This window comes from Sinohyriopsis cumingii, chromosome 7, assembly GCF_028554795.1.
Source record: "Sinohyriopsis cumingii isolate HCF-2022 chromosome 7, ASM2855479v2, whole genome shotgun sequence".
Classification (NCBI taxonomy): domain Eukaryota; kingdom Metazoa; phylum Mollusca; class Bivalvia; order Unionida; family Unionidae; genus Sinohyriopsis; species Sinohyriopsis cumingii.
In genome coordinates, this window is record NC_142967.1 from 99681085 (window position 1) to 99704380 (window position 23296).

Consider the following 23296-nt stretch of genomic DNA (forward strand, 5'->3'; position numbering starts at 1 on the left):
GAGATACGCATGTACTTGTATCTTGCATTTTTAATAGAAAAACGCAATCGTAATTTGAAAGGGTGAAAATAAGTAAAAACGCTGAATAAGTGTGTGTATAAAATCAAGACGTCTAAGGAGAAATGGTGGTCATTAATAAATAGTCAAACACAAATGTTGGCTTAGACATATTGTTTCAGGAAAGATATGATGTAAGTTTTATCACTTAAATAAACGGAATGAGACAAAGACAAAATTGAATATGTGAAATTCATCAAACACGTTTTGATGCAAGCACCAATGAAGACGAAAAATGAAGTATCAAGACATGTTCTGTTGCATCAAAATACATTGTCCAAAGGTCATGTAAACTTTGAACGTCAAAGGAGGTAGCGCACATAGCGATGAAAAGACAGACGATTTATGTGTGCTTTGATTTATCTACCTCTGTTGGAAACTATCTGTTTATAAACTTGCTGCCTGTGTGGTTTTGGACTTTGTTTTGAACAACAGAGAATCCCTCAGCACAAAGAGCAATGTAGGCAACATGCATGATTCCTTATTCAAGCGTGGAAATTACTAAAGACAGTGCAAGCATGTGGTCTTCTGTCTTGTGTTATAGTGCAGGCAATGATTAACTCAAACTGGCATATGTAAATGTGTCCTAATGGAGATAAACACATACCATAGTACCTTGAACTTCTTTTGTGAGGTTCTAATCTATAAGAAAATGTTGCGAGTTGCCTATCATTTAACAAAACAATGCCGTACAGTTAATCAGCAGAAGTCTCATTCATATTTGCATCTATTATTTAGCATTTTTAAAAATGTACTTAGCATTATTTCTTTCTAGAAGGGCATTATTTATGAAATATCAGATTAAAATGTGATAAAGGTCACAGCAAAGAGTGCGTGTCATCTTTAACGTTTTCAGTCAGTAGATTTCTTGTATTTACCTTGTCGAGGTTGACGGTTCATCTGATCTATGTGGCACATCGACATATATGAGAGTTACACATCTTCTATCTTCCCTATCACCACGGTATATCCATGTCAACAATAATACAAGATACGCGAGCAATTAAGACATGTGGTTCTGTTTCCTGAAAGGAAAGCATTTACTATGTGATTCAAGTCTTCAGACTTCTAAGCGTAATTTAGAATTAAGGACATAATTTCATAACGACACATCAGTATACAAAAACTGTCATGCAACCGAATAATATGTGTTACAATAGATGAGCTGCCTAGATTTCATCCCAATGAAGTTGTTGAATATGGAGAGATTTTATGGCAGGTAGTTCTCAAAACACACTGAATATGTATTCTATCAAAAATACAACGCAACACTGACATCAAGCGCGTTACATTAGGGTATTTTGCTTGGTCTTCTCTTCGTAATTAATTTTTTTTTACTATTTTATTTGTAAAAAAAAAAAAACCAGTCGAATCACGTATTATACTAAAGACATGTCAAAAACCATGGCATGGTTTTGAATTATATAAATGCTGCTCCAAATATATAAGAATTAACGACTTTCTGTATCTTGAGACACGAAATGAAGCACATTAAGACATGTGGTTCTGTTTCCTGAAAGGAAAGCATTTACTATGTGATTCAAGTCTTCAGACTTCTAAGCGTAATTTAGAATTAAGGACATAATTTCATAACGACACATCAGTATTGGCAGCGGCAGAGTAGTGTATTAGTAGTAGTACAATGCAAGAGCGACTGTGACCTCTTTAGTAGCTATTACATCAATGTACGATGAGAGTCATAATAAAAAATAAGCATTAATTGCTTCTTTCACTGAGCATATGTTTCATGACACGCAAATCTATCAATGATTATAATAGTGGTGGCGGCGGTCGGTAGTGGCAGCAGCAGTATTTAGCAAACATCAACACTGATGGTGCACAGAGCTCACTCTTTATCAGTATTTCATCCGCACCCTGTGTTACTTACCTCAGTTAGAGCCTAATTTTATAGTCCATTCCTTATTGGGGAAAGGTTGCAAATTTAATTATGTTATGCACAGGTCGGACCTCTTTAAATCATAAAGGAAGGTTTAACTATTCCAACACGAAAAAAAAAAAACAAACAGTTGCGAAAATTCATTTATAAGCGGACAGAAGTGAGATAATACCAACGGTGATGATGGAAGTATTCACAGAGATACTCTGCGTAGTGTGCATGTTACTTTGACAGTGATGGTAATCCAACGATCACTCAATGCAGTTGCACTACGTTGTGAGTAGTAGTATCAACGCCAGTGATAGTAAAAGATAAATGAGAGGGGAAAAATGGCAGACGAAAACATGAATAAAAGTAGAAGTACTAATAGGAGAGTGAATTTGTTTTCATTAAACTTCGATTTATCATCATACTTTTACCTTTAATGCAATGTTTTGAATAGCTGTGTTATTTAATCTACTTCGACACTTCCCTATAAGTAAAAGATATCATAAACAGAAGTTTGAGAGTAAAATCACATGTAAACACACACAGACACATATCATACACATATTAGCAACACGATTTTAAAATTACTTACATTTTATCTATCTCTCTTACCCAATCAGCCTAAATTGTTATGCATGCCGTGTTTCGTCGGTTGTTTGTGCTTCAGAACGTGACACTATGAATTGTCATGAAATATTATAATGGATAAGGCGAATGAGATTTGTCCAGGATTTGTGTATTTCTCTTCTCCGTTGCCAGGTAAAATCCAAGGACAAACACATTTAAATTGAATGCGAAGAAGTAAAAGGGTGCATATGGACGCCAAGGTGCGTTTAAAAATGAATGATTTATTTTCCTTTCTTGGAGTTCATTTACAAAAATGGGTTTGTAACTCGTTATACCTTCGTTCTAGACTAGTGAGACAGAGATAAATCATACAAAATCTGGAAATATTTTTCAAGATGTATTTAAAAAAATATAATTATTTAATAAGGATCTTTAGTTCACTGTTTGTGTGATTGCTTTACTTTGAATGATGGCCTGGATATTTATGGCAAATAGGGTTTTGCAGATATTGTCTTTGCGAAAATATTATGCTGTAAACTACAAATTGAAAACTTCTCAAATATATACAGTAGGGGGAAAATATAAAGAGCAATGAAATAAATGTTTGTTTGATTTTTGATTTTTGTCTGGGTTTTTTAAAATTTATAAACGCATGTGTCAGTATGTATAAATGTATCTGTAACACTTTTATACAAAATACGTTTTATGTTTGTTCCTCTTTTCCTTTAAGGTCATTTTTCTTCTTTGAATATAGTAATGTTAGAGAAGTCGTCTGTATCATTGTATAAAATGTTAATTCTATGAACGTTTGATCAAGGAAACCTCATATAACTACATGGATTATTAGCACATATGGCTGCTAGGCAAGCCATCAATGGGACACAACTCTGACAATCGCTTACAATGATTGATAATAATATTGAGCTAATATTGCGTTATCTCTCCTTGACGATTTTAGGACATAATCCGCTTGACATGCAATCATCTATAAAAATATGTATTTTATGTCAAGATGTATAACATGCACGTGTGATTATAATGGTTTCTGTATGCATGTATGTATGTATGTATGTATGTATGTATGTATGAATGTATATATGCATGTATGATGCACTGTCCAATCTCAACAAATTAAATGCATTAATTCAACTTGAATGCAAGTTAAATGCAAGATTTATTATCGCTGTGAATGACAAGTCTATCATTGAAAGCTTTAACTGACTTGTGTGTTATCTTTCTTACTCAAATGCAATACTAATAGACTTTCACAAACATTTGTCCCATATTAGGATTAATTACAGTGACGACTACAAGCAAGAGTTAATTTAGAATTTAACAAAACCAAAACAACTCTACTATGACAGTACGATATCTTTTTTATTTGTTTATATTTGATTGAAGCCATCTTCACGTTCAGATAAACTCTCGCTTGACTCCCATGAATAAACGTAGTCTAACGTTAAACGGTAAGAATATATACATTTGTCATTACGTTCACGTTGAAGTGAATACTTACTTCATGTCACTAAGACACCTTAAACGAAGAAAACAATTAGCCATTAGGATGTTAACAGAGACATACTGTATTAAAACAGAAGGTAAGCTCTTGCTTCCTGGCCACAGTTCATTAGTATATGGTCTGCAGCCCACTTTCAAGCTTTTATTTACTAAAAGGATTGTAAAAATGTTTAAAATTGTTTTTATTAATGTATTGTTTGTTTTCTGTCTTCTGTGGGCTATTGAATACATTGTGTTATCAATATTTCCAAACTGCTATGAATCGCAGGAGTATGTATGTATGTACGTATGTACGTATGTATGTGTATGTATGTATGTATGTATAATTCACAAACTGAGTTCCCTTGGCTGCGGGATTTCAAATTAACTTATTATAAACTAGTAACGCATATTTAAGGATACATGTTTTTATGTACATGAAATAGATTTGGGGCATACACGGACCCAAACGCATGTCTGGGCGTTAATGCCTGAATGCGCGTATGCGTGTGTCCATATATGTATGTATGCGTGAAAGTAAACACGAATATGGGTAAAAGGGTTACCTGAATACCATGGCAATGGAAAAGCATGAGTAGAAGATGCCTGAAGTTATCTTGTCATGAGCGCAAGAAGACTTACAGGCAAGGAAAATATAAAAACAAGAGTTTTTAAGAATAGCATGCTAAAGAAAATGCAAACACAAACGATACCTCTGAATCCTTTACATTAGACTGGCACTTTTAAATTAATTCCCTCGTCATCTCCATCAGACAACAATTTGTATATATAAATTATTGATATTATATCAGACAACAGTACACATATATATCAGTTATTAATATTATATATGATAGATACAATGAAATGAATGATTTGACCTAACCTAATCTTCAAGCATATTGTCAGTAACACCGCCATGTTCATGTGTTCTTGTGTACAATAATTATATTCTTTCTGCCACCTAGAACATATCATAAATAAAAGCAAAATGGTCACTCACTTACGCAAGTGGCCTTGAAGTAGAATGACATCTACGGCATGCAATTATTGTAGTAATTAGGTTGTCATGCTGGTGTTGTGTATTTTATATGATACGTGTTTTTTCATTTTTTCACAAGAAAAGGTTTTGAATACAGTATAGGCTATATCAAGTTGGGGAAATAACTAATTGCCTTTCTTAAGGATATGCCGATGCTGCCGACTCACATTAGATTACGACTTTGACTCTCTACCAGCTGATCTAGCGCAGATAACATTTGAAGAAAGAAACATTACTTTATAGACTTTCGCAGAAACGTTCGCCAACGCCCCACTTCACCCATCGGCATTCTAACCAAAAAAGGTCTAAGAGAGACAACTGAAAATAATGACTTACTTTGAAGAAAACAGGCCAGAGTTGTGTCCCATGTATATCCGGCACATTAGCAGAAGCTTCTATGTGTGTGATTGATTTGGATTTTTAACGCAGCTTTAACAAGTTTTCAGTCATATCGCTACGATGTCTGCAGTGTAGCAGTTTATAGTGATGTCTAGCAATGGGGCATCATGTCGCAGACATGTAGCGTGATGTCCCACCCAGTCAAATTATCCTGATACCAGGCTGACCAGTCCTAACACTAACCTCGTAATGCTGAGCGAGAGGCGAGAAATATGTTAGTACCATTTTTGTAAGTTTTTGGAATGACTCGGCAGGGGATCGAACCCAAGATCTCCTGCATCCGACGCGGACGCTCTAACCACTAGGCCACCGGAGTTTCTCATCGTCTATTTAGTTGCTCATAAATCTGATAGTTTGGTAGTATGTTAGGTGGCATTTCATTTAGACAGAACATGCCAAACAAATATTAGTGGGATGGAAATTCAACCTGTGTGTATCGAATCCGCGACCCTTAGATAACAACTTGATAGCCCTACCAACTGATCTACCGCGGATCATTTTAGAAGAAGGAAGACAGTACATTACATAATTTTTCAGAAATGTTCGCCATCCCCTCCTCCCCAACCCGTCTCTCCATTGTTGAGAAGGCAGTGCCACGGCATTCGATCCAATAAAAACGTTCTAGGAGAGACCATTTAAATTAGTATTGCACCATGAAGGTTATCAAAGCTGAGTCACATTTATATCCTGCTAAGTTGCATCTGCTTCTAGCCGTCTATGAAGTTGCTCGAAAGTCTGACAAAATGTTTGTTGGCATATTATTTAGCCAGGAAATATCAAACAAATAACAATGCGGTGGTAATACAGCAAACTTTCATCATCAGGCTTTCTTCCTCGAAACTCTGCATATCCCACATTTTGATTTTATAATTATATCTCTCTCTCATACACATGCACACACTATTAAAGGGTACATATGTATTTATGTTGTTACTCTCCATATTTCTACATGCTATGGCATTAATTTGTCAATCTGTATCAATATACCACAGTGAAAATAGTGGAACATAATTGATTAAGTAATAAGGGGCATAACGCTATAATAACTCTTAAGAGCAATTAAGAATAGCATGCTAAAGTAAATGCAAAAGATGAAAACAGGAAATATTTGCATTATTGCATTTGACAAGAACCTTTTAAATTATGTCCCACGTCATCTCAATCTACCAACGCTACGTGTCTATCAGTTACCTTACAATATATGGTAGATACAATACAATGGGTCCATTGACTTAACTAATCCACAAGCATATTCTCGTTTAACACCTACATTCACATCCACTGATTGTTGTGTGCAATAATTATAATAATTCTGCCACCAAGAACAGATCATCAATAAAGGCGAACGTTCATCTCCTGCTCAACATGATGTGAGGAAGAATGTCATTAGTCTGCAAGCAGGTATTCTGCCACTCGGGTTATTATGGGGTGCTTTGTATTTTACAAGATACCTGTTTTCATTGCTTTAATGTGTTAGATACATTATTGGTTATATTATGCGAGGGAAAAAAGAACTTAGTGTCTTTCTCAAGGATACTTCTATGCATCCTGTGCGGGTATCTAACCGGCGACCTTTAGACTTCGTGTCCAACTCTCTAACAGCTGACCTAGTGAGGACCCCCTTATAAGAAGGAAAAGCTTAACTTATTTAATTTTGCACAAACGTTCACCATCCCCCTCCCCCGTCTCTCTAATGTTGAGAATGCATTTCAACGGTATTCTTTCCAAAAACGGTCTAAGAGAGACAACTCAAACTAATATCGCACCATGAAGATTTCCAAAGCTTATATCCTGCTAAGAAACACCAGCTTTTAACCTTCTATGAAGTCTCTCTTAAGTCGGACAATACATTTGGTGGCGTATTATTTAGCAAGGAGATACTAAACAAATAAAAGTGGGGTTTTCACTCAGCAAAATTTCAATATGTGGCTTTCTTCATTGGGAATGTGTACATCATACTGTTCTGACTCTCTCCTGCTCATCATTATGTATGCACGTATTCTGTTAATTGGGTTATTATGACGATGTTGTGTATCCTACAAGATACGTATTTTCATTGTTTTAAATGCAATGATCTAGATACATTATTGGCTATATCATGCGAGGATAATAATAAATAAGTGTGTTTCTCAAGACTGCACCGATGCAGTGTGGGTATCGTACCGGGAACCCTTAGACTGTGAGTCCAACTATCTACCAGCTGACCTTGTGCGGATCCCTGTAGAAGAAGGAAAACCTTACCTTATATAATTTCGTACGAACGTTCACCATCCCCCTCTCTCCTTCTCTCTAATGTTAAGAAGGCGTTCTATCCGAAAACAGTCTAAGAGAGACAACTTAAATTAATAACGCACGCTGAAAATTACAGGAGTTGTGTCAAATTTATGTCCTCCTAATTAACACCGCCTTTTAACCGTCTATTTAGTTGATCATAGGTCTGATAATATTTTCGGTGGCATATTATTTAACCCTGAAATAGCCAACAAATATTAATGAGGCGGTAATGCAGCAAACTTTCAACGTCGGGCATTTTTCATCGAAAATTCGTACATCCCCAGTTTTGATGCTACAGTTTAATCACACACAAGCACACACACATTCAAGCACACACACATACACACACTATTAAAATGTGCATAAATATATTTGTATTGTTGCTATCCATATACCTACATGCTATGGTGTTAACATATCAATCTGTGTCAAATATACCACAGTGACAATAGCGTGGACAGTAACTGATTAAGTAAAATGGGGTACAGTTCTATTATAATTCTTCAGAACAATTAAGAATTATATGCCAAAGAAAATGCAAGCATGAAAACAGTAATTGTTGGAGTTAATTAAATAGCACCTTTTAAATGAATACCTACGTCATTTATATCTCACAACACTAAGAGGGCAGTGCAACGGCATTCTATCCAAAATCGGTCTAAGAGAGACAACTCAAAATAATATAACACCATAAATGTTACCAAAGTTGTGTCCCATTTATATCCTGCTAAGAAAAACCAGCTTCTAACAGTCTACAAAGTTGCAGGAAAGCCTGATAATATATCTGTTGTATGTTATGTAACCAGGAAATACCAAGCAAATAGTACAGGGGTGGTAATTCAGCAATTTTAAAATGTATGGCTTTCTTCGTCGAAAGTTGTACATCATACAGTCTTGACTCTCTCCTGCTCATAATTCTGCAGGCACGTAGTGTACTAATTGGGCTATTATGCAGGTGTTGCATATTGTACAAGATAAGTGTACTAATTGGGCTATTATGCAGGTGTTGCATATTGTACAAGATAAGTGTTCTAATTGGGCTATTATGCAGGTGTTGCATATTGTACAAGATAAGTGTACTAATTGGGCTATTATGCAGGTGTTGCATATTGTACAAGATAAGTGTACTAATTGGGCTATTATGCAGGTGTTGCATATTGTACAAGATAAGTGTTTTCATTGTTTAAAAGGCAATGTTATAAATACGTTATTGGCTATATTTTGCGAGGAAAATAAGAACATCGTGTCTTTCTAAAGCATCCATCAATGCAGCTTGTGTGGATAACACACCGGCCACCCTTAGACAATGAGTCCAACTCTCTGCCAGCTATCCTATTGCGGATCCATTTAGAAGTAGGAAAACCTTAGCTTATAGAATTTTGCACAAATTTTCACCATCACCCTCCCCCGTCTCTCTAATATTGAGAAGACAGTTCTATCCAAAATCGTTCTAAGAGAGACAACTCAGATGTCCTGCTCTATAACACCGCCTTCTAACCGTTAATGTATTTGTTCTTAGGTCTGACAATATGTTTGATCTCATAGTATTTAGCCAGGGAATACCAAACAAATATTAATGGGGTTTTAATTCAGCACAATTTCAAGGTCAGGCTTTTCTTCATCGAAAGTCAGTATATCCTACGGTTTTTATGTTATAGTTCAATCACACACACACAAATATGCAAGGTGCGCCAAATCTATTTTTTTTTAAATGATCTATATGCCATCATTCCTGTTCGCACAGATTAACATAAATTTTAATTCGTGCACAACAGATATAAAACACAATATGCCTTCAATACTGTATAAAGAATCTACTTTAAGCGATACGTCCTAAGTGTCTATCTGTGTGTCTGTCTGTGTGTCTGTCTGTATGTCTGTCTGTATGTATGTATGTATGAATGTACTCTCACACGCATGTACGTATTTACGTATGTGTTTGTGATTTGGATTTTTAACGTAGCTTAAACAATTTTTCAGTCATATCGCTACGATGTCTGCACTGTGGCAGTTTATAGCAATGTCTAGCACTGGGGCATCATGCTCAAGACATGTAGCATGAAGTAACACCCAGTCACATTATCCTGACACCAGGCCGACCAATCCTAACACAAACCTTTTAATGCTGAGCGCCAAACGAGGCAGCTGTTAGTACCATCTTTATAAGTCTTTGATATGACTGGGCCGAGATCGAACCCACTACCTCCCGCATCCAAGGCGGACACTAACTACTAGGCCACCGGAGCGGTCCGTATATATGTACCTACGCAAGTATGTATGTATGTATGTATGTATGTATGATGTATGTATGTATGTATGTATGTCTCGACCTTTCCGGTTGCATAAGTGGTTAAAGCATCCGCCTCGGTATCAGAAGATCTCGGGTTCGTACCCCGCCCGAGTCAAAGACTACTAAAAATGTTACTCGCAGCTGCCTGACTGTGCGTTCAGCATTAAGAGGTAACTTTTAGGACTGGTCGGCCTGGTTTCAGGTGGTACACGATGCGATATGTATACGGCATAATGTCCCAGTGCTGTACATCAGTACGAACTGCCACAATGCAGACATCGTAGCGATATGAGTGAGAAATTGTTAAAGGTACGTTACAAATCTAAGTCACAAACAGACACACACACTTACAAACGCACACAGGTGCACACACACGCAATACTTTTTCTGTCTAAATATGCCAGGTGCGCCAAATCTATTTGTTTTTAAATGATCCATATGCCGTCATTCCTGTTCGCACACATTAACATGATTTATAATTCGTGCAAAACAGACATAAAACACAATATGCCTTAAAAACTGCATGAAGAAGCTACATTAAGCGACAAGTCCTAAATGTATGTATGTATGTCTGTCTGTATGTATGTATGTATGTATGTATCTCTGTATGTATGTATGTATGTATGTATGTATGTATGAATGTATGTATGTATGTAGCATGATGTCCCACCCAGTCTCATTATCCTGACACCAGGCCGACCAGTCCTAAAACAAACCTTTTAATGTTGAGCGCCAAGCGAGGCTGTTTTTATCACAGTCTTTATAAGTCTTTGCTATGACTGGGCCGGGGATCGAACCCACGGCCTTTCGCATCCAAGGCGGACGCTCTAACTACTAGGTCACCGGAGAGGTCCGTACATATGTACCTACGCATGTATGTATGTATGTATATGTATGTATGTATGTATGTCGCGACCTTTCCAGTTGCATAAGTGGTTAAAGCGTCCGCCTCGGTATCAGAAGATCTCGGGTTTGAACCCCGTCCGAGTCATGCCAAAGACAACTAAAAATGTTACTTTCAGCTGCCTGACTGTGCCGACAGCATTAAGAGGTTACCTTTAGGACTGGTCGGCCTGGTTTCAGGTGGTACATGATGCTATACGTCTGCGGCATGATGTCCCAGTGCTGGACATCAGTATGAACTTCAACAATACAGATATCGTAGCGATATGAGTGAAAAATTGTTAAAGGTACGTTACAAATCTAAGTCACAAACAGACACACACACACACACACAAATACACACAAACACACAATTACAATGTGCATGTACATTTGTATTGCTATTCTCCATATTTATAAATATAATTATATTAATTTATCAATATGTATCAATATGCCACAGTGAACATATCAGGGAGAGTAATTGTTGAATTAATAAGGGGCACAATTCTATCAATAGGTCTTGAATAAATATAGAGACTATTTCGATTTATCTCCCTTGGATTGTTTCGTATGAGAGCGTCTTTATTTGAATGATTAAGAGATAGAAAAGTAGACCTTATTGTAGCAGAGGTCAAACAATTATAATTGTTTGATATGAATGATTAGTGCTTTTCAGCTATCAGCACAGAAAACTAGTATTAATGGTAATCAGGTCACATTCACCAAATAATTTGTTACTTAGTTCAAATTTAACTTTTCTCCACATCACATATCCGGATAGTAGTGAAGTGGGATACCGTAGGGACTAGGGGACTTCCATGTTAAATTGGAGAGTTGTACCGTAAGGACTATGTAAAATTTAACATTAGTGAAAAAGGTTTGTACCCTAGGGACAATGGGAATTAACATTAGGGAATAGTTCGTGGGACTGTCTAGGGACAATGGGAATTTAACATGGGGGGAATAAATCGTGGGACTGTCTAGGGACAAGGGGAATTTAACGTGGGATTTTTTTTTTTTTAAATTAATAAAAAAAATAAAAAATGGGGTAGGCAATTGAAAGTCTATCTCTTTTCGAGAGATTGGAGTGGCCCTGAAAAGGGCCTTTGGTTTTCTTCTTCTAACTCCTTAACTTCTTTATCCATCCCCTTATCTTTGCCAAAATGCCCTTCTTCTTTCTCTTTTCATTCCGGTATCCAGTCCGGGTGACCCATGGCTCGGAACTTGTTCTGGATTTTCATCCAGTTAACGTTCAGTTTCTCTAGTTCTTCCTTTTTCTTTCTATTTTCTTCTTCTTTCCTCTCTTTTCTCCACCTCTCCTTTATTTTCTTCACTTCTTCATCTATCACCTTTCTCATCTCTTCTTCCCCTTTTTTCAATTGTTTAACACCCCTTTTGACAAAGGACCATTCTGACCTTTGTTCTATCTCTTCCAAAAACCTTCTTACTTCTTTTACCTTCTCCATGGCTTCTTTTATTGTCCCCCCTCTGACATGGGGGGGGGATTTATCAGCCCTCTCAATCTCTTCACTTCTTCTTCAATTAATCCCTCTCTCATCTCCCTGGCTAATTTTAGTTTGTTCACGTAGTGCAGACTTGTTCTTAACCTCCAATCTCTTTCAATCCTTTCAACTCCATATTCCCCATCCACCATCCAAAAATAAACATTCCTTAAATTGTTAAACAATTGGGACACTTCCATTTTTGTTTTGTTTATTCCGTTAAATGGTGTGAACGACGAATACTGTGGGTTCTTATAGTTAAAGCGCGGACATGATGGAAAACATTCCCCTAAAGCCCAAAAATTATATCACCTAGATCATCACTTAAAACGCGCGGACGTGAAGGAAAACATCCCCTACTTTTCTCATCTCATATTATCTACTATCCACATACGTGAAGCAGCAACAAACAAACTCAAAATCTAGTATTCACACACGCAAAGCATTAAAATGAAATCCAAATCTACTATTCACACAAACCAACTTAAGCGCTTACAAAACCCAATAATCTACTACCCACACAAACGTACTTGAGCGCTTACAATCACAAACACATACAATCACACCAGAAAAGAGTGAGTGTTTATATTCACACTACTCTACATACACACATTGGCAAATCGATTGTTATTTCTTTTCTAAAGGTTTGGGTAGCCCGGAAAGGGCTGTTTGTTTTGAACTCCAGAGCACCTGGTTAATGGTTGCACCTTCCAGGCCTGGCACCACACACACATCTCCTACTCCAATCTCCTTTCACTCTTTTTGGGGGGAGAGCAGAGGCGGAATGAGTGGCTTCAGAATCCCAATCTTCTGTCTCTGGGATTCTGAAATTTCCTTCTTGTGTCTGTATTACAGCCATTCCTCTCTCCTCTTCCTCCTCTTCTTTTTTCTTCTCTCCTCCTCTCCTTTCTTTCTTCTCTCCTCCTCTTTCATCCTTCCCTCTTCGAAAATGGACTCCGCAGCCAGTTCAATTTGTATGAGCCTGGCATATTCCAGGTGCACATGAAGTTCCAACAGTTTCGCTAGCCTTCTGCTCATTCTCTAGTGTTGATCAATCAACAAGGGTAGCTAGACTGCCGAGCGATTTTCAATTTATAGTTAAAGCATGGACGTGAAGGAAAACATCCCCCAAAAACAAAAGTTATATTACCTAGATCATGACCAAAAAACGCGCGGACCTAAAAGAAACACTCAGTCACTTTTTTACTATCCATTACTAATTTAAAAATTTTCATTAATCACTTCAATATACTATCCACATACGCAAAGCAATCAAATCAAACCCCAAATCTACTCTCCACGCACGTCAATCAGCAAAAAAAAAAAACATTATCATTATCTACTATCCACACAAACGTACGTGAGTGCTTACAAACACAAACACATACAATCACACCACAAAAGAGTCAGTGTTTATATTCACACTACTCTACATACATACATTGGCAAATCGATTGTTATTTCTTTTCTAGAGATTGGGGTAGCCCTGAAAAGGGCTGTTTTTTGTGTGCGAAGTTGAAGCTAGGGCGATCTTTTAGTTTCTAAGAATGCGACGTCTTCTGACGATAGACCTTCTGACGATAGGTCTGCTTCTTCGGAAAGAGAAGAAGAACTCTTTGGTGTCGATACGACAGTCGACAAAGCCTCTGTCAGGTTCAGGTTTCTGTTGCTGCTGTTCTTGTTGCTGTTGCTGCTCTCTCTGCTGTTTCTGAAGTCTTTTCTTCTCTGTCCATTCTTCTTTCTCCCTGTTCACTTCTTCTCTGAAGAGCTCTTCTATCAGGTCTTCAGTGACTTTTAACATTCTCACATTCTCTATCTCTTCTGGCTTCGGTATCAGACTGTGTCTGACCCTATGCAAATTCACGTAGGCTTCGCTTAGCTTAGCTAGTTTGGAGCACATCTTCGTAGGAGGATGAGTCGACAATGGATGGTTAGACTGGAAACTGCCCCGGTTTTTAAAGTCAAAGCGCGGACGTGAAGGAAAACATCCCTCCTCGGTTTTCGAGTCGGACCGTTCATTGAGTGTCATGAGAGAGATAGTGAGTGTCATGAGAGAGATAGTAAGAAGTCAAAGAGCATGAATCAAGATTCTTATAGCCAAACAAATGACAAAGGCATTTTTTTCAAAACACAACATTTTTTATTCAAAATCACTTAACACTAACAAACAACTATAACATTTTTAACAATAATCCAACAGTATAACATCTAGCATTTTTTTTCAATTACCAAACATTTTTTCAACTCACACTTTATTGGCTGACAACGTTGTGAATGAAATTGTGATTTCCACCGTTGGAAGTCATTAGGCCATTGATGGACAATACGTTTCCTAGTTTGAGACAAAAGACCAGTATAATGGTTACAAAACCATCGATCTACTTTCACATCGTTTCTAGAAGAAGAACGAGGATCAAACTGATTCACTAAATGTTCAAAGGAATAGCCCTGACTGCGATGATGCAGAAAATACACACAATATTGTCCACACACCAAGGAATCTGTGCCTTGTAATTTCTCATCATTGAATCGGGTGGTCTGAGCATTTCTTCTCATAAAGTTAATGATATCGTCTTCCAAAGGGGGCAATCCATACGAATCGAAATATTCCACACATCCTTCTTGAGGAAAGTAAACGACTACCCAGTGGGTTCCTGGGAGATGACTGTCGTCCGTGTTGATCACAAAAGCTTGATGGTCTTGAGGTTTGCGATGAGGGAGTTCATCTTTAGCACAGACGACAGGATTCCAAGAAGCCGTGTACGAGCTGTGGTTCAAAAGGTAATAAAGTTCCCAGGTATCCATGTTTTCTTCTTCTTCACAGGTAATAATAAGTGATCAATTCGATCTTGACTTTTTGCTTGAAAATGTCTGACAAGTAACCGTTTCTTCGCTTCGTCTCCCCACTCTGATTCAGGAGAGCTTCGATACGATGGATCTCTTGAGTGGTTAATGGTGGACAAGACTGTTCACGCAAGTCTTTATACCACTGATGCAACACGACTTCGTCCGAGATGAGACTCCAAGCTTCGTCCAGATACTCGTCCAATTTTTCTTCTTGACTCAGCATCAGGCATTTATCGTGTTGAATTTGACTGGGATGATCGTTTTGACATCCATAGCAATTTTTCTTGATCAATTCCATCATTTGTTCGACCAAGTGTTTGGCAAAACAGGAGACTAAATGGGCTTCTTGTTCTGGCCATCTCGACTTCATCATAACTTCATCGTCTTTATCTTGGGATTCTTCTTTCACGGTCTCCTCACATTCCATCTCCAAAGTTTCTCCACTAGGTAAAGAGGGATAACAGTCTTCCATGGCTTCTAATAATCTAGAATGACTTGTCTCAAGCTGTTGATTTCTATCGTATTATCAAATTCTGCATACAGAATGATGTTCACCGTTTCATCAGGGACTCGGTTTGCAAAATGAATTTCCACACGAATCTGGCCGGATTTTATAGGGTGGAAATGTCCTTCGTCGCTGCCTTGGTCTGGAGTGAAATCGAAAGCCCACAAAGCATAGCCTCCTGCGTAATCTTCGTACGTAATGCCGTGACTGGTGTTGGTTCCTAACTGTCCGGTGGCTTTAGTACAGACACAAGTACGACCTCAAGTAATTGTTCTTGGCAAAGTCAGGTTCAAAAGGTCGGGTACACAAGGTCTTGCCATCGCGACTGACTTCGATCTTGGACACACCAAAGGGTTGAAAGTAGAAAGGATTTTTAGCGAAAACTCCGTTGAAGGCTTCGTTGCTCACGATACCAACGATTAAACGTTTGGGTAGCTGTCCTTGGAACAGATGATCTTCGATCATGGATCGTTGCCCCTTGGGAATGGTGAAGGTTTTCACGTCCACGCGTCGTATGAGATACTTGGCGTTCGTTCTGCTCAAAGTGTTACTGATGTCGTTACCCACTTTAGGTAACACTTCCACGCGTTGTACGTAGAGCCTGGCTTCCTCGATGACAGTTTTGCAAGCGACAGTACCTATCAACTGGAAAGCGGCACTGCTACGATTCAGTCTCAGGCGGACATCCACTCCGTTTAGCAAATACTTCCCATACCACACAGGCATTGAGATGAGTGTTCTTGTCGTCTATTCCGTACGTCAAGAGATTTTCCAGGTAGGCACGATAAGGGTAAGTATGCATGCTGCTACTGACTAGTTTGTTATTCAAGTACAAGTCCACTCCACTGAACAAGGAATGCATGAAATTGTTGACGGGAGCTATTGCATCATCGCTATCTAGGGTCGAATTGTCATCTTCGATAACTTTGACTTTCAGGTACAAATAACTGCTATTCCGATCGGTGTAATCTTCGGGCTGTCCTTTGATTTCAAACTCGATGGGAGCGGAGGCTGTCAAAGAGGAGACAGGATGAAATTCCACCCACTGGGATTCTTGCATGGTCATCATGGTGGGGGGCATGGCAAACAGATCCAGTTCCGAATTGGAACAAGCACAAGATTCTCGGTGCGTCATTTTTTCTCTGTGTCTCAATAATCGAAAACGTCTGTCTCGAACGGTTCTTCTTTTCTTTGCCTTTCTAGCTTTAGACGTGTGAAGTCTGGTGAAAGGGTGTTTTCTTCGTCGTCTCTTTCTGCCTTGTCCTTGCTGAATGCCTGACTCGGTAGCGTGCAGGGCATTTATAGGTGTCTCTCGTCGACCCAAAAGGTCTTTACCTGTTTCCAACAAGACCTTTCTGCCTGCCCTCAAGAAAGCTTCTTTAAGGTTTTGTTTGTCGATGATGACATTTTGGAGAAATTCTTTACCGTGAGTCAGTGCCGCATCTTTCAAGGCGTGCAATCCGCGTGTCACCATCGGTTTCAACACCGGAGCCACCGAACGAAAGGCCGATTTTAGCATATCTCCTAAACCGTGTCCTCGCTGTCGAGCAACCCCATCGGTACACTGGATACATGACTTACGAATCGTGAGAGAACCGTTTTCTAAAATGGAGTTTCACCGTGACTTTTCCTTTGGTGAATGGAATATTTTGTCCCAAATCTCCTTTTATAGCAATGTTGACCGTGTCCAAATACGACATGCTGACAGGCAAATAGTGAGTATGTACAAATTCGCGGTGGACGTGATAAGTGTTTCCACCTTCCTCGTCAGCGGCCGTGGCAGAATCCACTTTGAAAGGAATGACACGCAGTAATGGCACAGAGGTGTGTCCCACCACGTTATACTCCACCACATCGGAGTACACAAACATCAAATTCAGTCCTTGGTTCAGTTCTACCGGGGTACGAAAAAACTTGGCAAAAGACTCGTTGTTGGAAATGACTGGTAATTCGACTTTTTGTTGTTCTACTTTCTTCCTCAGCTCCATGTCCCCGCCCAACATGTCAAACAATTCAGGACAAAATATAATAGACATGATTTTACTTCCCTCAGGAAATTTCATCAGGAAGCGACGAGCTGCTTTGTGGTATTCCAGGGTGACACTTTTTTTGACACTTTCCAAAGCTTTCAGAAACACGACATTAAACCTGGAAGCTATGGTGCTGACCAAATGTTGACCACTAAAATAATAGTCTGGGGGAATGAACAAGTGGTAGGACCACTTTTGAGTTCTGTCATCATAGGTTTTGTGATCATAAATGACATGGGTATTCAAGTACTTTTGCATTTGCTTGTCATGAACTTCCACCGTAAAAATATTTTGAATAGGAAGAACATTGAGGACTTGGGTCGGGTGAATGATTTCTACCAAAGCCACTTCCCAATGGGCTTCGAGATCTAATGGGATGGCCTGAGGTAATTTGGTCGTGTAACAGCACAACGTGTTCTTGGGAAACACCTCCATGGAACTGTCACTGGGTAAGGTTAGGTAAAATTGGTTTTGGTGACTCATAATTCCAGAGTTCTGTGGCTGTCCGAGGGGTTAGTGGACGTCAGAGGCGTGTCTCCGCCCAAAATGGGATTGTTGTTGTTGGAGTGGTGACTGGCACTGGCACTGGACACAACGTTCCCGTTGTTCCCGTTCGAGGTGAATTTCAGGGAGGGATTGGGAAGCAGGTAACCGATGCAACTGCTCAATAAAATGGTCCACAATTGTTTGTCTCCTTGTTGCATACTCAAATTGGCAATGGCTGCCCCGATGACACAATACACCACGAAGATTTGGCAGAAAAAGACGATTTGCGTTTCAGGCAAACGTTCTCCACACCACACCCACAAGGGTTGTTCTTGCAAATCTTGCACAGAGAAGAACTGGGTGAAGGATTGGTAGCAGTAGTAGTTGCGTCTGTGTGAAAGGGCATGATGGTCACTTCCTTTTATAGTCGATGACTTGCGAAGCGTCGATCCAAGAATCAAAACTGGGTGGATATCCTTTCCAACGTACTTTGACTTCTTTGACACGTCATTTGCCCACTTTACCGGGTTCTGCGTTCGAGAATGCTTTCGATGTCGTACACGTCGTCTTCTTTTTTGGTGACACGTTGTAACTCGGGCAAATAAAACGTTCCTTTGAACACTTCTCCGTTCATGTCTTCCAATTTATAGACGGCACGATGACGGCCATGCACTCGTCCAGTGACACGAAACAATTCGGTGGTCCAGTTAGGTAAGTAACCTGTGTCGAAAGTGCGTTTGGTTTTTGCCAATGCGTACCCAATCTCCTACGGCCAACACTCCGCTTTTCTTGGGGACAGCTCTCGCCGGGACGTACCAAACAGGCGCTCAAACACCAGCACTTCGTTCTCGGGAGTCACTTCTTGCGGGGCACGTCCGATGCTTCGATGGTAAGATTGGTTGTACGCTTGCACCAGGTGCGGTAAGATGTCGATGTACTTCAGAGTGTGGTGATGCGTAAAATATTTCCACATGCGTTCATTCAAAGTGCGTTGAAAACGTTCCACGATGCTGGCTTTGGTTTCCAGGATTCTCGGTGGTAAAAAAAATGAATGTCACGTTTCTTTAATTCTTTTTGGAAAGCTTGGTTCAGAAATTCGGTGCCTTTGTCCTTTTGCCATCGAAGAGGGTGACACCGCTTTGTTTCAACACTCTTTGCAGGGCTCGCACTAACTCACTGCTCGATTTGGAAGTCAAGGGCACGACCCAGGCAAATCTGGAAAAGACGTCGATGACACAAAACAAATATTTGTGGCCGCAATTGTAGCTAGCCAAATGAGAGACATCGGCTAAATCGGCTTGCCATTGATGATCGATGCCTTCCACTCGGGGGCGACTTCTGGAAAACTTGCGTCAAATGGGTTTGTGTAAAGTGTAAGTAGCTTGTTCTTGTAACCATCGTTGCACTTGAGGTAAACGAAGACTTTTCAATCGTGTTTTGCAGCACGATACAATTTTTGGAACTCCTGCGTAACCTACAGGATGCGAGAGATCGTAGTAAATGCTGGCTAACACCTCTGCTTCTTTTTCTGGGGGCTTCTTGTCTTTTTCCGGGGTGGTGTCTGGTAAGAGGAGGGTCCCGCCACTGGAGAAGTTCTTGGAGACACAGGTCTCCATGGGGACCTGGTCTTCTTCTTCTTGGAGCTTCGTTTGACTTTTTTCTTGGGGAGAACTTTGGGGGCATTAGGATCCCATCTTAAGAGAGAGCGAATGATGACCCCTCCTTTGTTTCGATCAAAAAAGCGCTTGGTTTGCTGAGGAATCTGAATGATCCCTTGCAGTAATTGACGTGCTGTCACCGTGAACCATCGTAAGACTTCTTTGAGACTAGCTTCTAAGACATGTGCTCGTATTTATGGATTTTTTTCTCGACTGATGCCATACAAGGCACGAATCAATTTGACGGGGAGATGCGACTGAAGGGACGTCATGTTCAAACTGTGTGAGACAGACCAAAAGTGTCTGAGGTTTTTATAGATTTTTTTTTTGTGGAGTGAAATTAAGTCGAGGACGGAGACGTGTACAGGACAGGCCCTCCGTCTTGGCCCCAGTGGTGAAACAAGTGGGTACGAAATCGCAAATCATCGGGGGTCGTAGGTTTCAAATCGACGAGTAAATAGGCGTGTGGAGTTTGAGTGGCATCGTCGTACGCCTGAGTCAGCCAAGGCGTTCCTAACTGTTTGGCTAAGACATGCACTTGCGATTTATCTCGAGGGCTTTTAAAGAAGACCACGTAATGGGCATTGAGACTAATGGTGCGATGGGCTTTACTTTTTTGAAACAAATTTTGAGTGATATAAACGACACTGGCATTACGATGATGCCCTTTGCGCGTGAACCACAGTTTAATTTCTTCTTCGTCTTCTCCTAACTAATTTCTTCTTCGTCTTCTCCTAACATGTCGTCGAAAATGACCAAATGGGTTTGACGGGAGTCTTCTTTAGGAATGCCTTCCACAAACACGATGGAATCGCCTTGACTTTCTCGCAAGAGGCTGTACGCCGATTGCCACTCTTTGTAACACCACACGATGCGTTGAGGTGGTCGATTGATCAAATGATGTTTATGTTCGATCAAACGTTTGAAAAATTCGGTTTTGCCTGAACCGCTAGGTCCAGCAATGAGCATGGTAAAGGGATGGCGAAGATACAAAGCCTCCCAACTGGCACGATCTAAGTGTTCGTCGATGACTTTGACAGTGGAGGAAGAGGAAGCAGAGACAGTAGAAGTAGCCATAGTGTTAGGAATGTCACTTGTGACACGAAAACAGACAAGACAAGAGTTTATATACTTTTTCAGGACACGTTTATTGAATGATTTAAATATGAACACGAAAGACAAAAATACATAAAAGCGAAAGGCTTAAGTGCAACGATAAAAGGCACATCAAAATTATCAACGTGGAATAAAAACAAGTGTCTGTACAACATATTTTGGTAAGATTCTAACCAGTTCTATAGGGGGTAATTTCACACAAGTGTCCTCCCGAAAGGGTCTTTCAGCCATGTCCACGACAGTCCTGTCCTGAGTGACGGGTTCATCTTCTTCTTCTGGTACGGTCACTAACACTGGTTGAAAAGTAACTTTTTTCCTTAAACAACTCTCGTGCATACTGGGCCACTTCTTGGGTCCAAGCCTCAAAACCCCCTTTTTTCCAGTCATGGACATCTGTCCAATGGGGGAATAAGTCACAAGCTACACACACATCGTCATACACGTCTTCGGTAGCTAAAAGTTGACGAATCTTTTTTTTCCTGTTGAGGTCGAGAAATATCCAGATGAAAACGCAAGGCTTTGAGCAAAAGGAGTCTTTCGTGACCATTTAAGGCCATTGGGGTGTAAGTTGTAAGTACTGATTGTAAAGAGTCCACAAGGAATCGGCTGGTAAACGAAATCCTAGAAAACAAGTTACTAAGACACACACCACTTGTCGACCCTAATTGATTGGATAGAGTTCTTGTAATAATTGATGGTAATGATCCACGGTTTGAATATGGTCATTGAGTTCCTTCCACGGAATCTGTTCACATGTGATAAAAGTCGTGGCATGGATTCCTATTTTTATACTCTCTTTGTTTCGGAAGCAATACACGTACTTTCTAGCCAGAGATCTTCGTTCTCCAGTGGGGAATCTAAATCTTGCATACTGTAACCTAAACTTCAGAGTTCGATTAGAAGTTTCCTCTTCCTCTAAGTAGATTCCACGTAAAATATGTTGGTAATCCTTTAACTTGTCTTCCTCAATGCGTTGCACTAGGTGAATCTTGAAGTAACCAAAATTATCAACACGTGGATCATCAGGGGCCTGGAAGTATTGAACAAGATCTGACCACTGAAACAATTTCTGACGAATCAATTCTTTTATACCATTCAGGTACCAGTGGTTAATGATCTGGTGACGTAACGGATGCAGTTGTTCTTTACGTTTGACTTGTATTTTGACCAATTCTCGGTAAATGCGTTCTCTCAACTCCACAGGCAAAACACGAATGTTCTCTTGTAAAGTATCTATGAATAGGTCATACTAAATCCTCTTTCTGACCCAAGAAATGTACCGTTTGCACAGACATGGTTTTACTTCAGTGTCGAATTTAAATCATTTAATCACTACTTTACACATTACAATTCGTTCAGAAGTTTCCTCTTTCACTAAGCTGACATTGTGTAAAAGATGTTGGTAATTCGTTAACTCTTCCTCTGGAATTCGATGGAGTAAGTTTACAATGTAGTAGATAGAATCATCAATAGCAAACCAATTCTTTTTAAAACTAGGGGGTCGTTGATCAATGTCGGTCCAATGGAACACTTTCAACTGAATCAGTCCTTGTATAGCATTCAGGTACCAGTGGTTCAAACACCGGTGACGTAACGGATGCAATTGTTCTTTACGTTTGACTTGTATTTTGACCAGCTCTCGGTAAATGCGTTCTCTCAACTCCACAGGCAAAGCACGAATGTTCTCTTGTAAAGTATCCATTTAAATATATTGTCCTACTAAGGGTAAGTAATGACAACTGGGAGACCATCGAACATGTTCCAGGTAGGCCGAATCTTGTGGTTCCCATTGGTGAAGTGACACACCACAAACGAAGCACTTGACTTTATCCCCTTCGCCCAAGTAGAAAAATCCGGCTCTGGCTAATTCTTCGGGGGTCGGTCCTCCCAGATACTTAGGCCATTTGCCTTTGAACGATTGAAAACGATTTTCAAACTTGCAGTATTCCGACAAACGCACAGGAAACGAATATTCGTCTTTCACAGGTTCGTTTCGATGAGGGTTGGGTGACATGGATAGGAGTTTGCTCAGGGCTGGATGACATCCGTAGAGAGGTAGACGTGAAGGTGGACATCCACATCGACCATGAAAACCAGTAAAGTGTCCAAGAGGACGAGCGGCATCGCTTTCGCATCCCTCAGGTTTGACACGCACAGCATCACTTTCCATGATAGGGGTAGAGAGAACAAAGTTCCCATGATGCCTTACGGCATCGCTAACGTCACAACGTACAGCATCGCTCCCATCGCAAGGCT